The 23,836-nt window shown below is 43.3% G+C and overlaps 1 long non-coding RNA gene across 1 annotated transcript in view; it reads left to right on the top strand.

Annotated features, from left to right (window-relative positions):
- LOC144766685 (uncharacterized) overlaps positions 1 to 23,836 on the top strand; it is a 37,068-nt gene that overhangs the window by 3,250 nt on the left and 9,982 nt on the right. Inside the window, exon 2 of the long non-coding RNA XR_013597880.1 lies at positions 3,057 to 3,139. This is a non-coding gene — a long non-coding RNA (uncharacterized LOC144766685). The remainder of the gene's footprint in view (positions 1 to 3,056; positions 3,140 to 23,836) is intronic.

Raw genomic sequence — 23,836 nt, 5'->3', positions numbered from 1 at the left:
TCGACCTTACATAACTCCAGTCTATCACCCCACTACCCATTCCTTAGGCCTATCTTTACAATAAGGTATATTGAGATGAAGGCTTTTAGCAACCAACCTTTCAAAGGGAAATACTTGCAACCTCTTGTTGCACGTGTTTGTTTGAGCCGAGATAGAAAGTTTTGTGCTGTGGATGTATCTGATTCTCTAAGAGCTAAAAACAAGAGGGCTACATAGAAGCAACCTGCTTGAATTTAACATCAAATAAGAACGTCTTATGTTCTTCACTAACAGGAAAAATTATGACACCTCCCTTTTTTTCCACACCCTTTACGTTACAGAAATTACACAGAAAATAAACAGCACGTTTCTTTGAAGCACTCTAGCAGCGATTGGACATACACAGGAATGAGGCTTTACAGTCGGAGAACTGACAGGCTGTCTAAAAACTAGAGGACTTTCAGTCAAGCTTAGAGAGGTCAAAGGGAGGTGTGTTTGTTTTCAAGCAGTTATTAAGTTAGTCACTCAAAATGAAATGCCCCTCTGCAGAATTGTTACTGCAGTCTTATCTCATCAGAAAAGAAAATACTCAGTGATGTGCTGTCTGAGGAATGGAATCCTGGCCAAAGTTCACCAGAAAGGGAAGAGTACGTGTGAGGAGTCTACATGACCTTGTCACTCTGCCTCATTTTACCATTTTTTTATGTGCGATTTTAACCTAAATGAGAGCAGCACTTTACTTCAGAAGAGTAGTGCCTTCAGTTTTTGTGTAATTGTACCTGTCAAAGTCCCAGACTGTATGTCAAACCTACAGGAATTTCATTTAATGTCCTTTGTGAATATATATTTACATAGTTTCCATTATTTCTATGTAGAGATTTGGGATTACTTGTGTGTGGGTGGGGCCTGGGGCGGATAGTGCCTGTAAAGGCATGTCTTATTGCTTTTGTAACCAGACTCCCTTCTTCGCTTCCTCATCATCTCCTCCATGCCATCTTTTCCCTGTTGTCAGATGAGACTAGACATGAATCTTTAGTGGATTTTGTATTGCAGATCTCTTCTCGGCCACTAGACTGTGCCAGTACTGTACATCCTTCCAATTTACGTTCTCCAAGATCAGAGGAGAATATATACGTTTGTGTCACCCTGGCACGGGAGAAGTTTGGGAAGGAGAGTGCTACTCTAGGTGCAATCCTTGTCTCTCTTCCCCTTTCAGTAACTTGACCAAAGGATCAATGCCTCATGGGCTGTACAGTCATTGTCGTTTAGAATACCTATTTCCATACACGATGTTACGATTTTGGGAAGGTTTAGCAAGGCTGTCATAGATGAGCTGAGTGATCCAGCCATGAAGAGTGAAGACCTCTTCGGGCCTTCTCTGACAGCACATGCATGATCACCTCACTCTTTCTCTGGATCCAAGGAGATGCCTTTTCTTGCTTTCAGGATTCCTCATTAGTGAAAATCGTGAGCAGACTTCCTTGGCAAGACAAACACAAGGAGACGATGGACGGAGCGCTGAAACTTTTCAGACACACACCGCCAGTCACAGATCTGGGTTGAATGCATCATCGTTCATTAGCTCACTTCACCACCCCAGTTCAGACCCAGCCATATGCACATTAGTCTTGACCCTGTTCCTCATGGGAACAGTCCAGCCCGAAATGCCAAACCAGGTCTTCCCTGGACCGGAAACAAGCATCCTGGGACCAGTTTCGGGGTAACACCCCTCATCAGACAGGCTAGCTTGAATCTAGTGGCAAAGAGAGCAAGGGACCCACGTCTGGGCAAACCCTGCCAACCTAGGGCAAAAAAAGCAAGGAGATGATGGAGGGAGTGCTGAAACATTTCAGACACTCACCCCCAGTCACAGTTCTGGGGTAACACCCCTCATCAGCCAGGCTACCTTGAATACAGTGGAAAACTTAGCTTAAAGAACAATGATGCATTAAACCTAGATCTGTGACTGGGGGTGAGTGTCTAAAAAGTTTCAGTGCTCCGTCCATCATCTCCTTGTGTCTCCTTGGCAAGACACACTGGTTTTAGCACTGCTGACAAGTAAATCAGTTGAGAAGTTGCATTTGCTTTATTGGAGTCTTTGTCCTCATGGAATATGCCATATTTTCAGGATTCAGTCCTGCATGAGTTAGACCAAATCCTAAATGAAATGACCATGAGGATCATCAAAGGTAATCAGCTGATGGATTGTCCCTTGAAGTATTTTACCTGATGGTTGATTTTCTTGGATATGAATTCAACCCTCAACCAGTGCTTATTTGGTAATCCAGGAGAAATCGGAAAGTACTAGTGTTCAGGTTCAACTAGCAAAACATATGTATGTGTTCCTGTAGCAGAGAACCCAGTGTATCCGAATTCAGGGCAATATAGGCCTGACTCCAGGAGGAATTCGGAATGATTATATTTAATGTAACCTTTTCTGGATGAGAATCCTCAACTTTGCATCATAGACTTTATTGTGAAGACCAACCACCTTATCATTAATTAGCTTTCTTCACTGACTAAATACCAATAGAGGAGAGGGTCCATTGATCTGCCTAAATTAAACTTTAGACCTGTCTAACTTAGAAGTTCATCTCAGTCAGCAATTTAATTCTCACTCGCTTGTTCCATTCTGTCAAAATGTCCCTTTTACTTTGTCCTTGCAATTTAATTCTGAGGTCACAATTTTCATTTTCACAGTGCTTTGGGGTTGTCCGAGAATTGCAGTCTTTTGATAATAACCACTCATAACGATATACTTTACTTGCCCAATGGTCCTCATTTTACTTCTCTGCTATTTGAATATTATTGTTTTATCTCATCCCTTTCTCCTCCGAAGGGAAGCCCTAAGCTTAGCCCTACCATTAAAGTAGTGGTAAAAGAACGAAATAATGTCTGCCTTCTGGAATTGTATTGTTGACTGAGTCTGTGAAGTTGAGTACTGTTTGGGCAAAGAGTATGTGGAGTGCCGTGAGCTATAGAGGAGCTATAATTCTTAAGGAGCCTACACTTAATGCACATTGTGTTCTCACACTGAATCAGTCTTCATTTGAATTTGTCATTTCTTTCTGTTGTAGGGTTGTTTATTTTCTCATCTGCCACAGCTACCTTGTTAAAAGAAGCCACTGGAGGACTGAACAGTTGCATTGAACTATTAAAGGTACATTTACAACACGATTCAACTTAGTTGGCTCACTGGATAGTGTCTGACATCAAACAGGATAATTCCATTAAAACATTCAAGTTTCATGAGAGCTTCTATAAGAGTCACAAGTATAGTACTATTCTAGGCTAAAGTAAATGATTTGCATTAAATGTTTGATGTTATAGACCAACATTGAAATTGTGTATTTTGTGCTTCCTAAGAATTGTCCCAGAAAGGATGTTGGCTCCAAAATGCTAAGCAATCGTTTACATCCAGGATATTCCATACTTCGGTAGGACCTGCTTGATTGATGTTTTTCCATCAGCATTCATGTGACACGGGCACTCATGATGGTCCCGATTCAGAAAAGTAATCTGAGACAAAATCCTAACTCTACAACTTTTGGTATTCAGAAAAGGCATTTAGTAGTGAAGAACCGGGTTATTTAAGACCCGGCGGCACCAGGGGCACGCCCAAAGTCTTCGGGTATCACCTGCCCTAGACCACAGAGACACGGAAACGTCTTGGTGACGTCAAAGATCGAATTTATTGGCTGCAGCCAGTAACAGAAGTCCTAGAAGTCAACACGGTATGAGTTCTCAGGAGACTGCTCAATTTTACAAAGCAAGCCCTCCCTTTTTATGCCAGAAATCACATTCCAGACAAATACCTTACATTTACAAACTGTCCAATCACATGCCTCCAGATCAGAGGTATCGTATGACGGTAAAACCCACTTTTCAGTTGCCCAGCCCATGATCAATTATTGGTCGAACCCAACATTCTTCATCAGACAGGTCGATCGAACCCATAATAAAAACGGGCACATCCCCATCGTAAACATACCATAAAGAAAGGAGCAGAGACAGGTGTGAGTAAGATAAGACATATTTGCGTGTAATAAAGGTTTATGATGTCCTGTGCCTTGATCCTCAATCTTGATCAGCTACTGGGAAAGGAACTGGCCTAACAAGTTTGGCTTCAGACAAGAGGGTCGTTCGCTCAGGTCATTCAGAAGTCAGCTAAGATGTACGTGTGCTAAAGACTCGTTCGGCCGCAGTCATCGGCCTATGTGAGGGCAACTACAAAATGGCTGCCATACACAAAATGGAACCCGAGGGTTCAGAACGAATCCCTAAATACGAAGTGTATCCATCGGTGTAACGTGATGAAAACACTCATGCTTGCCGTACTAACTGGTTAAGGTTCGCTAATACCAAATTCGTAATGAAAGCATGACCTTTTATGAAATGAGTTCAGGATTCACGGAACCTCAGACCCTCCTTTTGCCCTTACATAGGCAATAACCTACACTCACGTCAATCTGAGTACAGGTCTATATTCATCAGATCATCAAGATGTTGCTGAAGCATGATCCTATTACTTAGTACCTCCCTTGGGACAGGGCTCCTTGTACACGTAGTAGCACAGAGGCCCCATATGGCAGGAGCGCACTGTACACAAAGACAGAACAGGAAAAGAATCGCTAAAGCCATCCCAATGATCATCAGAATCTTCCATCCCCAGGTGGATAACAGTTCCCAGAACCATCCCATCAACGACCAATCTCCTTTATCCATGTGTATAGATTCGGAGATCTTATGTAACTTGGAAATGGCCTGGTATACTGTCGGAGCATTGTCTGGAATGAAAACGCAGCAGCTCGATTGAATCAATTTACATACCCCTCCTCTATCTGCAAGTATGACATCTAATGCAACTCTGTTCTGGAGAGTCATAAGACGATCCGACTGGAGCTCAGCAGTCAAGTTACTAAGGGCACCGGCAGTTTCAACTACGGTGGACTCAACCACTCTCGTCAATTGCCGTATGTTCCTGCTGTTAACCATCGGTCCCCAAAACGTCAGAAAACCCTTCAAGAAATCTCCTAATTCTTGTCCTGCAGTATCTTCCTTACTGAAGACACCTCTAAAAACTTTCGTCTTGTGGTAATCTGCCGCAGCTGTGTAGGTGGGAGGCAACAGGAACGAGACAAAACATGTGCCCGAGAAATCAGGGGGCAACCATGTGTACGCTCTATCGTAACAGACAAAATAGGTACCCTTAGCTGCTAGAAACTATGGGGAAGTCTGGGACGCAAAAACATACGTCTCAGTGCAGATACTCTTCCCTAACTGAGCTCTTGGATTCTTGCCATTACCTTGCAGACAAAGATGACCCTGATGGGGTACGATCCAAATCGGGGAGGATCTTTTCGCTCGCTGGTTCTCACTCAGACTAACTCCATATCCAGTCATGTTCCATCCAATATATGCTAGTGTCTCATCTTTCGGGATTGTCTCATAGGAACTAACTCCTCTAATCATATCGACTTTACCCTTAACTAGAGCACTATTCTTTGCATTGTCCTTCACAGAACGTAGGGGGTAGACTTCACGAGCATAGATGAACATCGTTCTGTATGCCCACACAGAACCATTATAGCTGAATGGCAGGACCAGGTAAGGAATACCTTTATCAGTAGTATGAGGCATAAGGCCACACACCCAACAGTTAGTCGTGTTCACTACTAGTTGGTGTTAGTGCAGAAGCTGAACAAAGGAGTTATTAACGAATTCCAATCTTCTAATGGATTCATGTTCAGGCAAAGGATGAAAAGAATGCAAAGAAACAGTAGAAGAAGGTATGGGCTGTGTAGTGGGTGCAAACGTCACTTGAAAAGAGAATACAATATATCCCATTAAAAACATCATTAAGCTAAGTAACATAAAAAGACATAATATTAAAAAACACTTTCTACTCATAATTCGAAACATTTTGCTCTTAAAACTTAATTGTTCAACAGGTCTCTCCATCTTGAAAAACTCCATCCTCTAACCGTGCTGTTCGCGGCTGTTGGTTCTTCCTGTGCTAAGGAATGCGTCTGTCAGTCCAGGGAACGCCCTAGGACCAACCAAAACCGTCGACCTAACGTCTTCGGCTTGCACTCCAAAGACTTGACACCGCTACCTTACAGCTGAACCCGGATGGCGGTTCGAAAAACAAAAATCGGCCAAAACAGTTTCTCAGATGGGAGATCCAAATTTAAAAAAAAATAGCAAAAAGGAAAGTTTCTTATTTTAATTGTCCCATGACTCTTGGTCGCAAATTATAACGGCCTTTATCAGGCAATGTCTGGTCGCGGAATAAAAGTTCAGGCTCAGTAGTGTCCAATCGAACTGACGGTGGCACAGCTTCTTGCAGAAGATCGTCGCTTTCACGCTCAGAACTTGTCCCAATTAAACGTGCATCGCTAAAAGGCAGAAAATGAGGCACAGTGTCAGTTTCTGAATCAGGAATACCCTCCTGGACCCACCGGTCGTACGGCAGAGGCAAAGGAACCCTCTTACAATGTACGCCGTGGATCCAGTTCTTCTTTCCTTGCACTCGCACTGCAGATCGCGTAGATAGCAGCACCAAGTAAGGACCAATCCAACGAGGCTGATCGTTCTTTTTCCGCTGAAAATTCCTGATTAGAACCCAGGTGCCAGGATCGATGGCGTGTCCTGGATCTTCAGAAGCCTGAGGCAATGTATCATGAACCTGTTGGTGTAACACACGCAATTTAGCCGTCAGATCATACAGATAGTCAAGCAATACAGGGTGTTCAATCTCGCTGTCGGCCTCGGCACTCCCAATATGTTTGCCGGGCGACCAAAAATTATTTCATAGGGACTAAGTCCCACTCGAGAATGTACAGTCATCCTAGTTGACAAAAGTGCTAATGGCAACGCATCAGGCCATTTAAGACCAGAGCTCGCCTGTATCTTGGTAAATTTTAACTTAAGAGTGCCATTATAACACTCCACTAGACCAGCTGATTGTGGGTGATTTGGAGCGTGGAACTTTTGTCGGATTCCTAAACGCTCACACACTCTCTTCATCACTTGACCCAAAAATTCACTCCCATTGTCACTCCAGACCATTCTCGGTAAACCATACCTAGGGAAAAACTCCTTAACAAGGGCTTTAGCTGTGGACAAGGCAGTATTATCTTTTAGGGGATATGCTTCTACCCATCTCGAAAAGGCACACACAACCACGAGTACATACTTCAAGTTGTTGCACCTCTCCATGTGGATGAAATCTAGCTGCAAAACCTCGAACGGATACGTTGGAGGCGCAAAATGACCAGCTGGAGTTGGAGTTCCCTTACCAGGATTGTACTTCAGACAAACCATACAATACTTGACCACATTCTCTGCGCACTTAGGAATTCCAGTATTTTGCCATACTGGAGCCAACAACTTACAAATCCCTTTCACACTGATATGAGCCATTACATGCGCCATCGTAACCACTGCAAGCACGTATGCATCGGGTAACAACCATCGCTGATGCTCTGACAACTCAACCCAACAACCATTCGCGTCCAATTTACCCGTACTCTCTCTCCACACGCTCAACTCTGTCTGTGTAGCTTCAGCTTGAATAGACTTCACACTTTCTATCGTATCCTCACACATTCCAACATCACCAATCCATCTTGCAGGGCCTGAGACATACATTCGACTCATCACATCCCTCGCCACATCTTTCGCAACTTCATCTGCAAACGCGTTACCGCGACCAACGTCATCGGTAACCTTCTTGTGTGCACTGCATTTCACAATCGCAACTTGCAATGGCAAGGTAAGTGACTCAAGAAGCTCATTCACCAACTGACCATTCTGAATCTTCGTTCCATGAGACGTGAGGAACCCACGTTCCTTCCACAAGCGTCCAAAACTATGAGCCACACCAAACGCATACTGGCTGTCGGTTTATATGGTCAGTCTCTTCCCTTTCGATAACACACACGCTCTCATAAGTGCAATCAACTCTGCTGCTTGAGCTGAATTATGTGGAATACGTGCAGCTTCAACAATCGTATGCAAAGTCGTAACAGCATATGCCGCAGTCGTATCACCATTTGGAAGCTTGAAGCATGAACCATCCACCCATAAGGTACCGTCACACTTCACAAGAGGAGTGTCCCTAAGATCTACTCTCCCTTTCGTTTCCTCTTCTGTCCTGAGAAAGCCATCATGTTGTTCAGAAACATCTGTCTCTACTGAAATCGGAAACAACGTAGCTGGATTCAACGTGTTGCATCTCTTTATGTGCACATGACTCGCTAGAAGTGTCAACTCATAATCTGACAATCAAGCACTAGTTAAGTGCTGTGTCTTGGTACTGTTTAACTGTTTAATAAGTATCGACTGCATGTGGAACCATCACAATTAATGTATTATTCATCACCAAACCAGCAGACTGTCGAATAGAAACAGCTGCTGCTGCTGTGGCTCTCAAACAACTCGGCAACGCTCTAACTACCGGGTCCAAGGTCGACGAGAAATACGCACATGGACGCTGCTTGTCCCCAAAAGATTGTGCCAACACTGACAACGCACATCCCTCTCTCTCGTGGACATAAAGCGTGAAGGGCTTACTGTAGTCGGGGGTACCCAACACAGGAGCCTAACATAATGCATTGCGCAATTCAGAAAAACTTGTCTGGCATTCATTGGTCCAAGGAATAGGGTTTGGAGTATCCTTAACAGTAAGAGCTATTAAAGGTTTTGCAAGAAGCGAAAAATTCGGAATCCACTGTCGACAATACGACGTAATACCCAGAAAAGCACGCACTTCTCTCTGTGTAATTGGCACACTCATTTTTGCAATCGCTTGAATTCATTCTGGGGTCAATCTTCTTCCCTCCTTCGATAAGAGATGACCTAGGTAGGTCACTTCTTGTCGACAATACTGTAACTTCGAAAGAGACACCTTGTGATGGAAGTCAGACAAATGACGCAACAACGACAAAGTAGCTTCTTTACAAATCTCCTCAGTATCGGCAGCTACTAACAAATCGGCAACGTACTGAAGAAGAGCAGCACCATCAGGTAAAACAATCGTATCAAGCTGTGTTTTCAAAGCCTGACTGTATATTGACGGACTCTCACAATAGCCTTGAGAAGCGCGCTTGAACCGGAAACTTCGACCTCCTAAAGAGAAGCCAAAGATATCCCTACTCTCCTCGGCAATCGGGATGCTGAAGAAAGCATTCTTCAAATCAATCACCGAAAACCAAGTGGCCGAAGCTGGAATCATGGTCAATAAGGCAGTGATATCTGGAACAACAGGAAATTGCGGAACTACTATCTTGTTAACCTCTCTAAGATCGATCACAAACCTGTAAACGGGTGGCTGAGAAGAGTCAGTGCGTTTCAAGACAGGCAAAACAGGACTATGGCACACATTACCTCTTGTTTCCTCAATCACATCTTTCTCAATTAAATCTTGGATAATCGCTAGCAACGCCCTTTCACCATCACTAGAGATCCTATATTGGGGAATACGTGGCATTTTAACGTTCGCTTTCAGCGTCACAACATATGGCGGAATTTCCAAAAGACCCACATCATTAGGACCAGTAGCCCAAATAGTATCAGGAAGAGAAGACAATTCTGTCGGAAATTGATCCTTCGACAAATACATCGGAGAGACCACTTTCTTACCCAATGTAAGTTGTACTCCCGAAGGAGAACAATACAACGTTGCATACAATCTTTTCAACAGATCCAATCCCAACAAGTTCTCACCACAACCTGACGTCAGAATAAGGGGTGCTTCGAATTCACGAGGTCCAACAGAAAGAGACAAAGGACTAGAAATCGGGTTTCTAACTGGGGCGCCAGAAAAACCTACGGAAACATTCGTTAAGCCAGACAAAGGTGCGCCTGGGAGTCTAGAGTGCATAATAGAACTCTTCGCAGCACCAGTAGCCAACAGAAAAGGCTCTGACACACCTGATGTAATCACTTCAACATAAGGTCCAATCTGATCCACTGGAACTGAAACCACTCCCTCTCTTTGTCCATGGCTGTCCTAGCAATCATTACCATCCATATTCTCACCTTCGACATAGTAGTCGCCAGCATAGTACTGAGTCGTTCTACCAGACGCATTATTCTGCTGGTCAAAACAATTCATTGAATTTTGTTGAGGAAAGGAACGCGCGTTCTGGGGGAACCCTCCACGTCCCCTACCTCTAGAAGCTTGCGGAACACCTCGACCTCTTGTGCCAGAAACACCATTCATACGCTGTAACAAAACAGGGCAGCTATGTTTAAAATGACCCTCTTCTTTGCAATATGCACATTGATTAGGACCTACAGGAAAACGCGGTTGAGAGGGCTCAAACCTTTGCGAGTTCCGCTAAAACTGCTGAGGTTGCTGATATTCACGTTGGTTATTACGAGGCGGGTACGCTTGCTGTAAAAGAACCTTCGTCTTCAAATCTTTAGTCTTCTTGTCTGCTGTATCCTTCTCATCCTTATCCCTATATTCGTAGTATTGTGCAGTAGCCAATATCTGTGCTGATGAGGAAACAGCCCAAGAACTCTCTGAATCTTTTAACTTGGTACATAACTCGGGAAGTACATTATGCACAAACTTATCAACAAACAACCGTTGACCACCCTCGGTACTCATGTCTTGACCACTATGGTCAATGAACGTTTCTTCAAACCTGGTGAAGAAATCAGATACAGTTTCATCCTTCTTCTGCTTACACGCAGACAATTTGTCCCAATTTACTCGCATAGCAGGCATTAAAGTTTTCATGTAAGTAATGATCTTACCAGGAAGATCTGCAACTAAAGGCTCAGGTTTAGCACCACCAACTTGTCGCGCATCTGCAGCACCAATATTAACCCATGTATCACCTAACTCCGGTGCATGATCAGTATGACGAATCAATCCCCATAAAGGTTGTGGGACCACATTTCCAAACAACATGTATATATCAGCTAGGTTCATAACACATGAGTCTGCGGTCTGTGATAATTCCTTATAATATCCTGCAGGATTTTTACGGGGGTCAGGCAAAGTTTGCTTAAGAGCCAAAACTTCAGCACGTTTCCACGGAACATGTACCCACACACGCTGAAAATGAGCCGGTACGGCATCAATGTTATTAGGGGCATCAGCCTGAACTGCTTCCTTCCATACAGGAGGAACTTCTCTCATGGGGTACTGTCTCACTTTCCTCCTAACAGAAGGGTCAGGCTCAAACAACGACAGAGAAGGAGACTCGCTCCTGAACGAAAGCAGTGTCGCTATCGCTCTTTCGACGTCAAGACCCACAATCGTGCCTTTCGCAAATTCGGACTGTACATGGAACAACTCAGACGGAGTCTGCTCCAGATCACCATCTTCCCATTCTTCACAAAGGAACACACACATCTTGTCAAAAACATATCTCTGCTTCGGTGCTTCCCATTGGCGGAAGACATCCATAACAGACTCTAAATCATATCTTGCAGAATCAGTAACCCATTTACGCGCTAAATGATCTAGTACTGTTCTCTCAGTGGGACCAGGTATTTGGCTACGCAATTGCTTACGTTCAGAAACGGGGGTCGCGCTCAATGACCCAAAGAAAGGAGACAAAAGACTAGTAACAGTATCCTTCATTCTCTGACGAACAGAAAGAGAAGTTGACAGGACAGGAGATAAAGCAGACTGAGAGAAAGTTAATGTAGGAGCAGTAGCAGAGGAGGCAGCGAGAACAGGCGGAAAAGTCGTAGGAATTAAAGACGGAGCAGGTAGCAAAGTCGGCAGCCCTTGAGAAGGCTGCACCAGAGGAGTAGGAGCCAACTGAAGAGGAGCTGGCGGCTGTGCAATAGCAAGAGGCAAAGCAACCGGAGGTTGCGCAACTAAAGGTTGCAGAGGTGCCGTAGCACTCTGTGCATAAGGGGGTGGTGAAGTCAACAAATGTGACATCAAAGGATCTTTCACAAGGTCCTTCATCGCATCTTGCTGAAGAGGCGGCAGAACTGGGTAGCATTTATCAATTTCCATTTTACGTTGCCTGTGCAACTGCTCACTCCCTTGTTCTTCTTCGTTATCTTTAAACTGTATAGCAGCTTGCATTATCGAAATACCCTTTTCTCTTTTATTCCTCTTTGCTAATTTAATTTCTTTCTGTTTGGCTTCCTTTCGCCACAGGCGGAAAGAGTCAAACATCGCCGGCCGGGCTTTCTTCTTAAAAAGTCTAACCTCTAGATTATCTAAAACTTCCGTGTCAAAACGACCATATTGGGGCTATTTGAGGACACCATCCTTTCTAGTGTACCGCATCCACACTTCATTATACGTGATGGGGCCAACGCCATGTTTCACATAGAGCTCATAGGTTGGAGTTCCAATCGGAGGAACCGGACACGAGTCCTCCAATCGGGAATCCCTATTTCGACCACAACAAAATATCCTTCCAAGTCTGCTAAGACCAGGCATCTTCGCCCTCTAGTCTAGCTTAAAACTTCAAGGGAGTATCGAATACGATAGTCTCGTGAATACACAAGTCCCTCGGCTTTGGAGCTTGCAAGTTCCAAATCAAAGATCCCAAGGGATACCCAAAAACGAAGGACTGGGAGACGCTCCACTCAGACTTAACTGAAGTATCGATGACGTTGCCAGAAGATCCGTCTATCGTCTCACTCTACAAATCATCAAAAGGCTCCAAAACAGGGTGAAAGTCAGGGCAGCAGTCCTTCGTAGCCGTCGGAAAGCGGGGAACCTCGCAGCAAAGACTTTCGGACCACGATGACATACAGGGGTCAATGAAGTGGCAGGCCTTCCTCCAGAATTTCCACACGAAGCTCCTCACAATCTTCATGCTTGGACCGGTACCGCTGAAGTCGCCCCACGTGGGCGCCAACTGAAGAACCGGGTTATTTAAGACCCGGCGGCGCCAGGGGCACGCCCAAAGTCTTCGGGTATCACCTGTCCTAGACCACAGAGACACGGAAACTTCTTGGTGACGTCAAAGATTGAATTTTTTGGCTGCAGCCAGTAACAGAAGTCCTAGAAATCAACACGGTATGAGTTCTCAGGAGACTGCTCAATTTTACAAAGCAAGCCATCCCTTTTTATGCCAAAAATCACATTCCAGACAAATACCTTACATTTACAAACTGTCCAATCACATGCCTCCAGATCAGAGGTATCGTATGACGGTAAAACCCACTTTTCAGTTGCCCAGCCCATGATCAATTATTGGTCGAACCCAACATTCTTCATCAGACAGGTCGATCGAACCCATAATAAAAACGGGCACATCCCCATCGTAAACGGACCATAAAGAAAGGAGCAGAGACAGATGTGAGTAAGATAAGACATATTTGCGTGTAATAAAGGTTTATGATGTCCTGTGCCATGATCCTCAATCTTGATCAGCTACTGGGAAAGGAACTGGCCTAACAAGTTTGGCTTCAGGCAAGAGGGTAGTTCGCTCAGGTCATTCAGAAGTCAGCTAAGATGTACGTGTGCTAAAGACTCGTTCGGCCGCAGTCATCGGCCTATGTGAGGGCAACCACAAAATGGCTGCCATACACAAAATGGAACCCGAGGGTTCAGAATGAAGCCCTAAATACGTAGTGAATCCATCGTGTAACGTGACGAAAACACTCATGCTTGCCGTACTAACTGGTTACGGTTCGCTAATACCAAATTCGTAATGAAAGCATGACCTTTTATGAAACTGGTTCAGGATTCACGGAACCTCAGTAGTAGTAAAGTTAGGATTCCTAACTTTACTACTATTATAAGCCTTTTGTGAATACCGAAAGTCGTAAAGTCAGAATTTTTCTCAGTTTAGTAGTAGTAGAGTTAGAAATCCTAACTTTACTACTACTAAATGCCTTTTGTAAATACCGAAAGGCGTAAAGTTAGGAATTTGTCTCAGTTTAGTAGTAGTAATGTTAGGAATCCTAACTTTACTACTTTTAAATGCCTTTTGTGAATACCGGAAGTCGTAAAGTTAGGATTTTTCTCAGTTTAGTAGTAGCAAAAGTTAGGAATCCTAACTTTACTACTACTAAATGCCTTTTGTGAATACCGAAAGTCGTAAAGTTAGGATTTTTTCTCAGATTACTTTTGTGAATTGGGCCCACAGTCTTTACTTCCTACAGTGATAAGGATTTGGAGATCCACACTCAGCACTAAAGCTGGAGTGCTGATGACTTGACCTCCTAACCTTACCATTGAGGGGGAGGCAAATCCCTGGTGCTTGCAGCTCAGATTTCCTCACTGGGTCTTTCCATCCTTGGCTACACTGGAAATGCTTTCGTGCAGCCTCCAGGTCCTTCCACAATGGATTGAAGATTTCATTGTTCCCCTTGTGTAGATATATCACCAGTCCAGAAACCGTGTTTTATCGTTGTGAACCTTGGAAACACAGTCATACAGAAGTAGCTCTTAGGACCATAACTCTGCTTTCTGAAATCTAAATTCCATGTCAGAGGTACTGTTTGAAAAGAGATATTCTACCCTTTCCAACAGTGCCTCTTTGAAATGCATTCCTGTTCAGGTCAGGGCAAGAACACAATCAATGATCAGTAATCTGAATACTCAACTGCAGGAAAAACAGTGACACCTGACATTGGGGGGCGACTACCCCAAGGGCCAAAATTACTGCCAACTTTTCCTGCCCACAGTGGGCAATTGTGGTTACCACTCCTTTTCTATGCCTAAACAAGAATGATCCCTTGCTTTCCAGGGGTATTTCGCATTCCCCAAAGGGGAACAGCTTAGAGGAAGTTCCCTGATATGCTTTCCTTTGGGAGATGAATTGCAGATGGAGGTAGAAGCTAGAGGTAGAGGCATGTCTTGGCCAGGAAGCCAACCTTCTCACTCAGTGTCTTTTTTTAGTTGACCAAAAATGATCCTGTATGTCCTAGTTGACCACGAAAGGTCCTTATAAGGCCTAGTTGATAAAAACTGGGCCCCTATGTGCATTTGAGGGCACCCAAGGCGGAAGTATTTTAAGTAGCGTGATTAAGGGCATAGAAGTATGGTAAAAGTAGGATGCAGTCTTCATAGATTAGCCCAACAATACCTAATTCAAGCATGATTGACCACACAGATAAGTTTTTCCTCAACGCCAGGTATGCTTTCCATAATTGATTTTCCCGTTTATCTGAAAGATCTAATAGCTTTATGGTAGTGCATTGTAAACGACACAAATAAATAGCTGGTATTTTAGCAGCATACACACCATTCTTAGGGCGATCACGTTTCTGCTACCCATTTCAGTAAAGAAGTGTAACAGGCCCTTCTTAAAAGAGGTTGCCTTTGATATTTGACTTTTGATTTCTAATATGACTTAATAAGGCTAGGTAATTTTGAAATGTTATCCCAATATAAACATATTCCTTTACCATTTGAAAATTGCACATGTGCACTAACCCATTCTCTGCAACCATAGGTTTTCCTTCATTGAAGATCATTAGCTTTGTCTTCATTCAAATTTATTTGTAATTGGTGTGGTCGCAATGAAGAAATAGGTAGCTGTTAACTGATGCTGCAATCCCAAATGGAGTAGTGAAAGTGGATCGATCCACTCCTCATCAATTGTATTAGCTGCAAAGACTGAAATTAACTGCTGAATTTCCATCAATAAAAGAAGCAGAAGCAGAGTTTTCAGTTGTGACCAAAGTTTTTTTCCCTCCGGGAGTCAAACGTTGTTGAAATACATATCGGCGTGGTTCTGCCGAAGGTCAAACACCGCCACAAGAGCGCTTCAGCTCTCCCGCCTTGAACCATCTGGTTGGACTCGGAAAATCCGAAAATAGGGAGAGTGGTGCCGCCGAGGACTGGATCTCGGTATTGGATTTGGTGTCAGTTTCGAAAGCAGACTGACCGGGGAAAACTCTCTGCCTAATTGATGGACAAATGTGCAAACAAGCGCCGATAAGGACGACAGCAATATGCTCTACCCACTGGAGAGCAATTACCAAACAGCCTTTTGAATCACAGGTCCGAGTAGGTGTCCAAAAATAAAAGTCATCAAGAACAAAGAACGCCATGGGAGACACACGAAATAAAGGAGAAGAGACTTGGAAAAAATCGGACTGTGAAACAAAATGACTGGGACAAATGTACAACCACAAGTCCCACAATACATTTCAAAATGGAAGTGATTCCATAAAAGAATGCCATTGGAGGCAAACGAAATGAATTCAAAACACTGGACTGTGGTTGGTTTTAGAGCGAGGCATACCTTTGAAGAAGTTCCAGGGTGGAACGAAACATGTTGGGATTGTGCCATAAGCTGCTGAATTTCCATCAATAAAAGAAGCAGAAGCAGGAAAAAAAAAGGGATTGTGCCATAAGCTGCTGAATTTCCATCAATAAAAGAAGCAGAAGCAGAGTTTTCAGGTGTGACCAAAGTTTTTTTCCCTCCGGGAGTCAAACGTTGTTGAAATATATATATATATATATATATATATATATATATATATATATATATATATATATATATATATATATATATATATATATATATATATATATATATATATATATAAATTCAAAATCCAATAACGTACGCTCTTGGGCAAACAGGCAGCACACCAATATTTAGTCCAAGTTTATTCACACAACGTGTTTCGTCAGGAAGCCTTGATCACGTGTAAAAGTGCTCATTACAGGCAGTGACTGATAAAGTTTCACACGAGCACCAAGATAATGAAAGGACTATGCCTGCTAACTAAAAACCATGGCGGCCATGATGTAATGGTGAAATACATGTACAATTCTTATTCTTTGCAGAAATACCATGATATTATACAGAAATAATGTACAATAACTGTGCCCTACTAAACATCATCGTCTAATGCGTATGTGCACATGAGTAAAAAAATAAGGTGTTCAATATAACAAAAATTCTGGTATCAACTAGACAAACCACAGCATTATACGCCATTAGTGACCAAAATGTCCAGGTTATTTGTGCCATGAAACTCATGAATGAAGTATATTTTCCGATGGAAAAAAGAGGCACTGCACATATTTCCGTGAACAACAAAGATGTTACGTATGGTGGGCAAGTGTCAAGTAGGAAGAGTCAAGTAGGAAACTATAGTGAACTCTTAGCGCATATGCGCATTCCGCCAGAGTTTAACCAAGGGGGACACAATGGTGATAGGGATATCAATATTCAAGAACATCATTTAGGATAGTGCATTGAAGGGCAATATAGGGCAAGTGCCCTTACACAATAGGCATCTGCCGAGGTAATAGAAAAAGTGGCACGTGCACCTACCAGTTAGCTGCTGGTGAATAGATCTACTATATTATGATGTGACAGGTGTGTAGAAAGTTGGGGGGAAAAGGGTAGGATGCTCTTGCAAGTGAATACATGTGAATAGGCCCGTTCCTTTTCTCCTGTAAAGGAAACACAAAAAAGAAGAAAGAAAATGGTTAAAAATCATGTAACAACATCTGATTACAGTCAGTTCTTTTGAATGAAGAGCAAATTAAAAACGTCCTAAAGCACACACAAAACGAGTTGAAAACAAAGTTACAAGAAGGGCATAATTATAAGAACATACTAATAATAGACACAGTTCACAATACCGTAATGGCCTGTGTTTGAGAAAGTCTTCACATGCTTCCAGACCTTGCTGGTGGTCTATTATAGTATATAAAGAGTGTACGTCTAGGACAATGAAGCTAAGCAATGAAGGATTTTAGTGTGTATGTGATACAGCAATGTATAATGCTAGTATAACCACTACTTGGAGAAAATTGACTGAATGACAAGAACAAGGCATTATCTCATGGCATGAATATTTCTTTCTCAAACGGGATTTTCCAAAGCTACCGATCTTATATCTCCTTCCCAAGCTTCACAAACATCCCACTATTCCACCAGGGAGACCTATAGTGTCCTGAATGGGCAATGTGAATGAAAATATATCCAAGTACCTGGATTATTTTCTTAAAGAATATGTTATGGAATTGCCTTCCTATGTGAAGGATGCCAAGGATTTTTAAAATAAAATCCAAGATCTCATTTGGGAGGAGAAGTATTATCTCATCACCCTGGACGTGAATTCATTATACACTATAATAGACCACGTCCAGGGGGTAGGAGCCTGCATGCACTATCTGGGAACCCGAGATATGATGTACCTAGAGCATACACGCATGTTGGCTGACATGATGTTATTATGTCTAAAAAACAATATATTCATGTTTAATGGGGTACTTTACAGACAGGTGCGAGGCACGGCAATGGGAACGTGCTTTGCACCTGGCTTGGTGAACCTATTCCTAGGCAGATGGGAGGAGGAGATTCATGGAGAGGCAGCATTCGTCAAATACTTGGAGTCACTAGTTTTATGGCTCAGGTATATTGACGATTTGTTCATTGTATGGGCAGGGAGTGGCGAACAAGCGATTGCCTTTATAGGTAAACTCAATACCAACCCTTACAATATTGAATATTGAACTCACACATACCATAAGCAAAGACAGGGTAGTGTTTTTGGATACCTGCGTAGAGGTAATTGATAACAAATTGGCTACCAGCCTTTACAGAAAAGAGACAGCAGGTAACAGTTTACTTCATGCCCTCAGCGGCCATCCAGAGCCCCTTAAATGGAGTATTCCATATGGAGAGCTGCTGAGGGCAAGGAGAAACTGTAGTACCGAAGAGAAATTCCTAAAGGAACCAGAAATTATGCTTTTCAGATTCCGCCAAAGAGGATACCCTGAGTGGGTACTCAGTAAAGCAGTGGAAAAAGTAAAAAATGTAAGCAGAGTAAAATCTTTGGAGGAGAACAGGGAAGGGAATGAGGTAACTGAAAGTAGAATCAGACTAGTAACTACATATAACAATAGATCACGGAAGGTCCGGAAAATACTTTCTGATAATTGGAAGATCCTCCAAACTGACACCATTGTAGGGAAGGATAAAGGAGAAAGACCCCTCATTACCTATCGAAAAGGAAAAAATCTACGAGATATATTAATGAGAGGGGATATAACTGATGTTAGAAGCAACAGTTTTCATGAGCTCAAATGATTCTTTCCCTGTGAACACTGCAGGGCGGGCAAATTTAGCCATTCAGTGAAGGAATTTAGTATCACTGGTAGACTGAAATAATGGAAATTGAATACATTTTTGACATGTAGTAGCAGCTTCATTGTGTACATACTGGAGTGAAAAACACGAGAGGTACTAAAAGTCTAGAAATCAGAGAACTACTGGAACCTAATTGTGTCCCATATTAATGTTCAGACCACACTGTTAATCTAAACAAGTGACAATGTCATGCCAGAGAAGTGAGACAGAGAAGATACAAAGTCTGAAAGACTAGAAAAAGTACCCATCAGCCCACTCAAAAGTGGAATCTCGTCATCTGGGTTGTTCAGTGTTGGAGACAGGTGTCCTGTAGGCTCCTCCTCAGGGAGAGTCTGAGGTTGCCTAATGATGGACCCTGGGATCAAGCATCCAACCAACAGAAGACAGTCTGTGAGCGGAAGGGGCAAAAGTGCAGTGCTCAAAAGAAGAACAGAAAAGGAAAATAATCCTAGTGATTTAAAAATACCTACTTTGATGACATAAAGAAACTTTATTGGGTCTGACCATCAAAGTGGTATTATTAAAAGCAGTATGCTGATAGCGTGCAAGGAATTGCTATCTACCATGAATGTTAGTTGGTCGACATGTTTCAGCCTAGAGCGGCTTTCTTCAGGACCTATGATTTGCTACTGCAACACTTACTTATCGTGTTATAAGACGTGATTTACAACCATTCTCCAATTGATTAAGAGGAAAGATGGTATATCTTCTCCTGTGTATACAAATGTGGGAGACAAAAGTAAAACAGTATTAGAAATATGCATATCTGTAGCATACACTTCACAACTCTGTACAAGTGAAAAAAATAATATGAAAAATGTAGTTCTCACTCACCCTCATTGTGGGGAGAAAAAACCTCACCTCACCTGGCGACAGCTCAGGTTGGAAGGAGGCCACGCACTGTAAATAAGCGCATGGATCTGAAGTTAATTTCAGGGCAACTATTATAGTCACACAAAACATTTAAAACATTTCATTAGTGATACTCTTGAGGCAAAAAGGCAGAACTAGATTTAGAATGTACACAGCTATGGAGAGCGTCCAACTGGAATGTTCCATTAGGCCACCTCGCTAGCTGGTCAAAGTAACCAAGTGGCCATAACACAAGGGAACCAAGACGCTTTTCCATTAGTGCTTGGGTGAATAATTAGTACTCAATGAAAAAGTACCACACCTCCAGTACTCTGTCAAAGACAGAGAACAACCGCATAGTAAACCGCCATGACTCACCTCTCCGTCGTTGCCTCGGATTGAAAACTGAGCCGAGGGGGAGGTGAAGTACTGAGTTGTAAGCGGTGTTTTATTAGTAGGTGGCGGACCTTAGAGGGAACTCTCAATGCGAGCGTTTCTATTGGCTTGCTATCTGCACATAACATGAGCCAATGGTGGCAGTTCGGGCCTCCGTGCTGGGCTATAGGAAGCGAAGAACTGTCGGCCAATGGAGGGCCATAACGACAAAGTTAAGTCCGTTAGGGTGGCGGACCTTGTTGGAAGCTCATACGCGGAGTATTCCCATAGGCTGGCTGTCCCGACCAATAGGAAGTCTCAGAGCAGAATACCACTCGAATTCAGTGATTGGTTAAATGTAGACCAATTAGTAGGTGGCGGACCTTAGAGGGAACTCTCAATGCGAGCGTTTCTATTGGCTTGCTATCTGCACATAACATGAGCCAATGGTGGCAGTTTGGGCCTCCGTGCTGGGCTATAGGAAGCGTTGAACTGTCGGCCAATGGAGGGTCATAACGACAAAGTTAAGTCCGTTAGGGTGGCGGACCTTGTTGGAAGCTCATACGCGGAGTATTCCCATAGGCTGGCTGTCCCGACCAATAGGAAGTCTCAGAGCAGAATACCACTCGAATTCAGTGATTGGTTAAATGTAGACCAATCACGGAAGAGCTCAACTTCCGTGGTTCTGTCCAAGGGGATGGCGGACTGTGTAAAAGACTGGTTTCAGAAGTGTTGTTATGCGTGCAAAACCAGGGTGACGTCTGCGGTATTGCGCGGACCAATTGGGAAGGTGAATGGGAAGGAGAGTTTAATGCCGCCTTTCCATTCGTAGGAGAGCTGCATTCCCATAGTCATTTCCGAAGAAATAGCGCATTATGTAGCAAATTAATAGCAGAATTGTAGTAAATCCTTCGCTTGCAAATGTGGGTCACAGGCTAGCGCACAGACTCAAGAATGTGGTTAAATTTGAGCCAATGCCAAACAGCAATAACGTCAAAGGTTGGACGCGGACCAATAGGGAAAACAGTTGAAAGAATGGTATAATACGGCCAAAACAGAGTTCATTTTGACTAAAGGCATGTACTGGTCAGCCTGAATGCTAAACAGCTACCTTAACATTCAATATGTCAGTGCAAAGGGCAGTCGATCCTTCGTACAACATCGATCTTGCCGACAACGGAAGGCAGACCCGAAGTACGATGAAGAGAAACTCAGACAGAATCAAATGACCACACGATCTAATGCGACATGCATATGATGCAGTGTGGATTCGATATATCGAAAGACCAACGCGACCAAAGTAGATAGTGAGGCCAATGTACATTTGGAAACAACATTAGAGAAAACATTTAGAAATGGCTCGCGAAAAAGGCAGTGCCTATCGGTCAACATGGTATGTGGAGCCAGGTGGTTTATCTAATGCATGGGCATGTGTCAGTAGTATATAACATTATAGCCAAACAATCAGGAGCATCAATACTTATATGCCAGGTGTGTCATTCAATAATGTCAATTGGGTGATACAGCTTATCAGCTAAGTCATACTGAGTTCAGGCTCACAACTGCATCCACGGGATGTCGTCGTTCAAACCTTCTGTGTCACTGCGTAATTTATAGACCCATCTTTGTTCTTTCCTGAGGAGAAACAGTGGAATATCTGTAACATGACTGGGTATATGTGGTTGCTCAAGGATTAACCACTTCAAATCATCGGGATTGTGTTTTTTGTCTAAAAAATGCGAGGTGAGGCGGGTAGCCTGCTTATTGCGTCTAATTGTGCTCTTATGCTCTTGTATGCGCAATTTGATTTTCCTCGTCGTCATCCCTATGTACCTCAGACCACAAGGACAGGTGATTTGATAGATGACTTTGTCACTGTTGCAATTCGTGTGGCGTTTAAGTAGCCAAGGTCTGGTAGTGCCAATGTCTACTGCAAGGGTCTTACTGGTTTGTGCACACACTGAGCAGTTCCCGCAGGGATGATGTCCCTGCACCGGAGGAAGGTTCCACAGGTTGGAAGTGGATTCTACAACTTCTTCTCGAGGTCTCGTGTGGACCAGTGCATCTCTCAAATTAGTACCTCTCTTGAAAGAGAACAATGGCAAAGGAATATGTTCTCCTGAGCTATTCAGAATCCGCCATTTCTGTCTAATGATTTTCTGAATTTTAGACGAAGAGGTGTTGTATGTGGTCACACACACCAACCTCCCAAGAGGTGGTTTCTCAACTGGAGGCTCCAGTAGGGCCTCTCGATGATTGTTCGCAGCGCGTTTTAAAGATTTGCGAACTAGAGTGTGCGGGTAGCGCCGCATTCTCAACTTCGTGGAGAGATATTTGGCTTTAGTATGGAAATCTGTAGGGTTGGAACAATTCCTCCGTACCCTCAGGAACTGCCCAAACGGGAGGTTCTCTCTGAGGGAACGGGGATGATGGCTATCAAATCTCAGCAATGAGTTTCGTGCCATTGGCTTTCGATATAAGGAACTGGCCAGATGTCCTTCTTGTGGGAAAATTACCAAGTCCAAAAAAGGGAGTTCAGTTCTACTGTACTCCAATGTGAACCTGAGATAGGGGTTCTGTCCATTCAGCCATTCTTGAAAAAGCAAGAGGGATTGTATGTCCCCTCGCCAAACAACTAGAATGTCGTCAATGTACCGCTTCCACATCATCAGTTGTTGATGATGTGGGTTGGTGTTATTAAGTACATGTTGGGTCTCAAAATGGTGGACATATAAATTCGCCAAGCTCGGGGCAAATTTGCTGCCCATTGATGTCCCCGATACCTGTAAGTACAGAGATTCCTCAAAGGCGAAAAAGTTCTCCGTCATGGCAATTCTTGCCAGTTCCATTATAAAATGAATAGGGGTCACAGTGTCAACAGAGAAGTCCTCTAGAAGTGTTTGTACCGTTTCTAGTGTCTCAATTTGAGGTATACAGGTATACAATGATTCGACATCAAAGCTAGCTAATATGTCAGTGTTGATGTTGAAATGAACCTCAGGTAGTGTACGTAGAACATCCTTTGTATCCTGAAGATATGTTGGCATGGTTTTCACAATGGGACTGAGAAAGACATCAACAAAAGTTGATAGCGGTTCCAACAAAGATCCAATTCCTGAAATGATTGGACGACCGGGCGGTGGTCTGACCGGTTTATGAATCTTTGGAAGAGTATAGAAATATGGAATGATAGGACATTTAGTCACCAAAAAAGTAGCCTCTTGTGGAGTGATCCATCCCTCAGCGCTTGCTTCTTCCACTAGATGTTTAATCTCGTTGGTGAGTCTAGCGGTGGGATTTTCAGCAAGGGGGGTGTAGAACTGAGTATTGCCTAGTTGTTTGAGACATTCAGTGCGGTATGCATTGGTGTCCTGAACGACTATAGCTCCCCCCTTGTCCGCCGGTTTGATCACTATTGCAGTGTCCTTGGAAAGGGTGTTAAGAGCGGCTCTGTCGTTCTTTGAGAGGTTCTGGTAGTTGCCTTCTTTAGAGAAATCAATAGATTTCAAATCTTGCAGTACTGCTGCCTCAAAAGTACCAACCTTGGATGGTACTTGTTGGAGTAG

This window comes from Lissotriton helveticus, chromosome 7 (assembly GCF_964261635.1).
Source record: "Lissotriton helveticus chromosome 7, aLisHel1.1, whole genome shotgun sequence".
In the NCBI taxonomy this organism is placed as follows: domain Eukaryota; kingdom Metazoa; phylum Chordata; class Amphibia; order Caudata; family Salamandridae; genus Lissotriton; species Lissotriton helveticus.
This window is presented reverse-complemented; position numbering and strand designations above follow the sequence as displayed.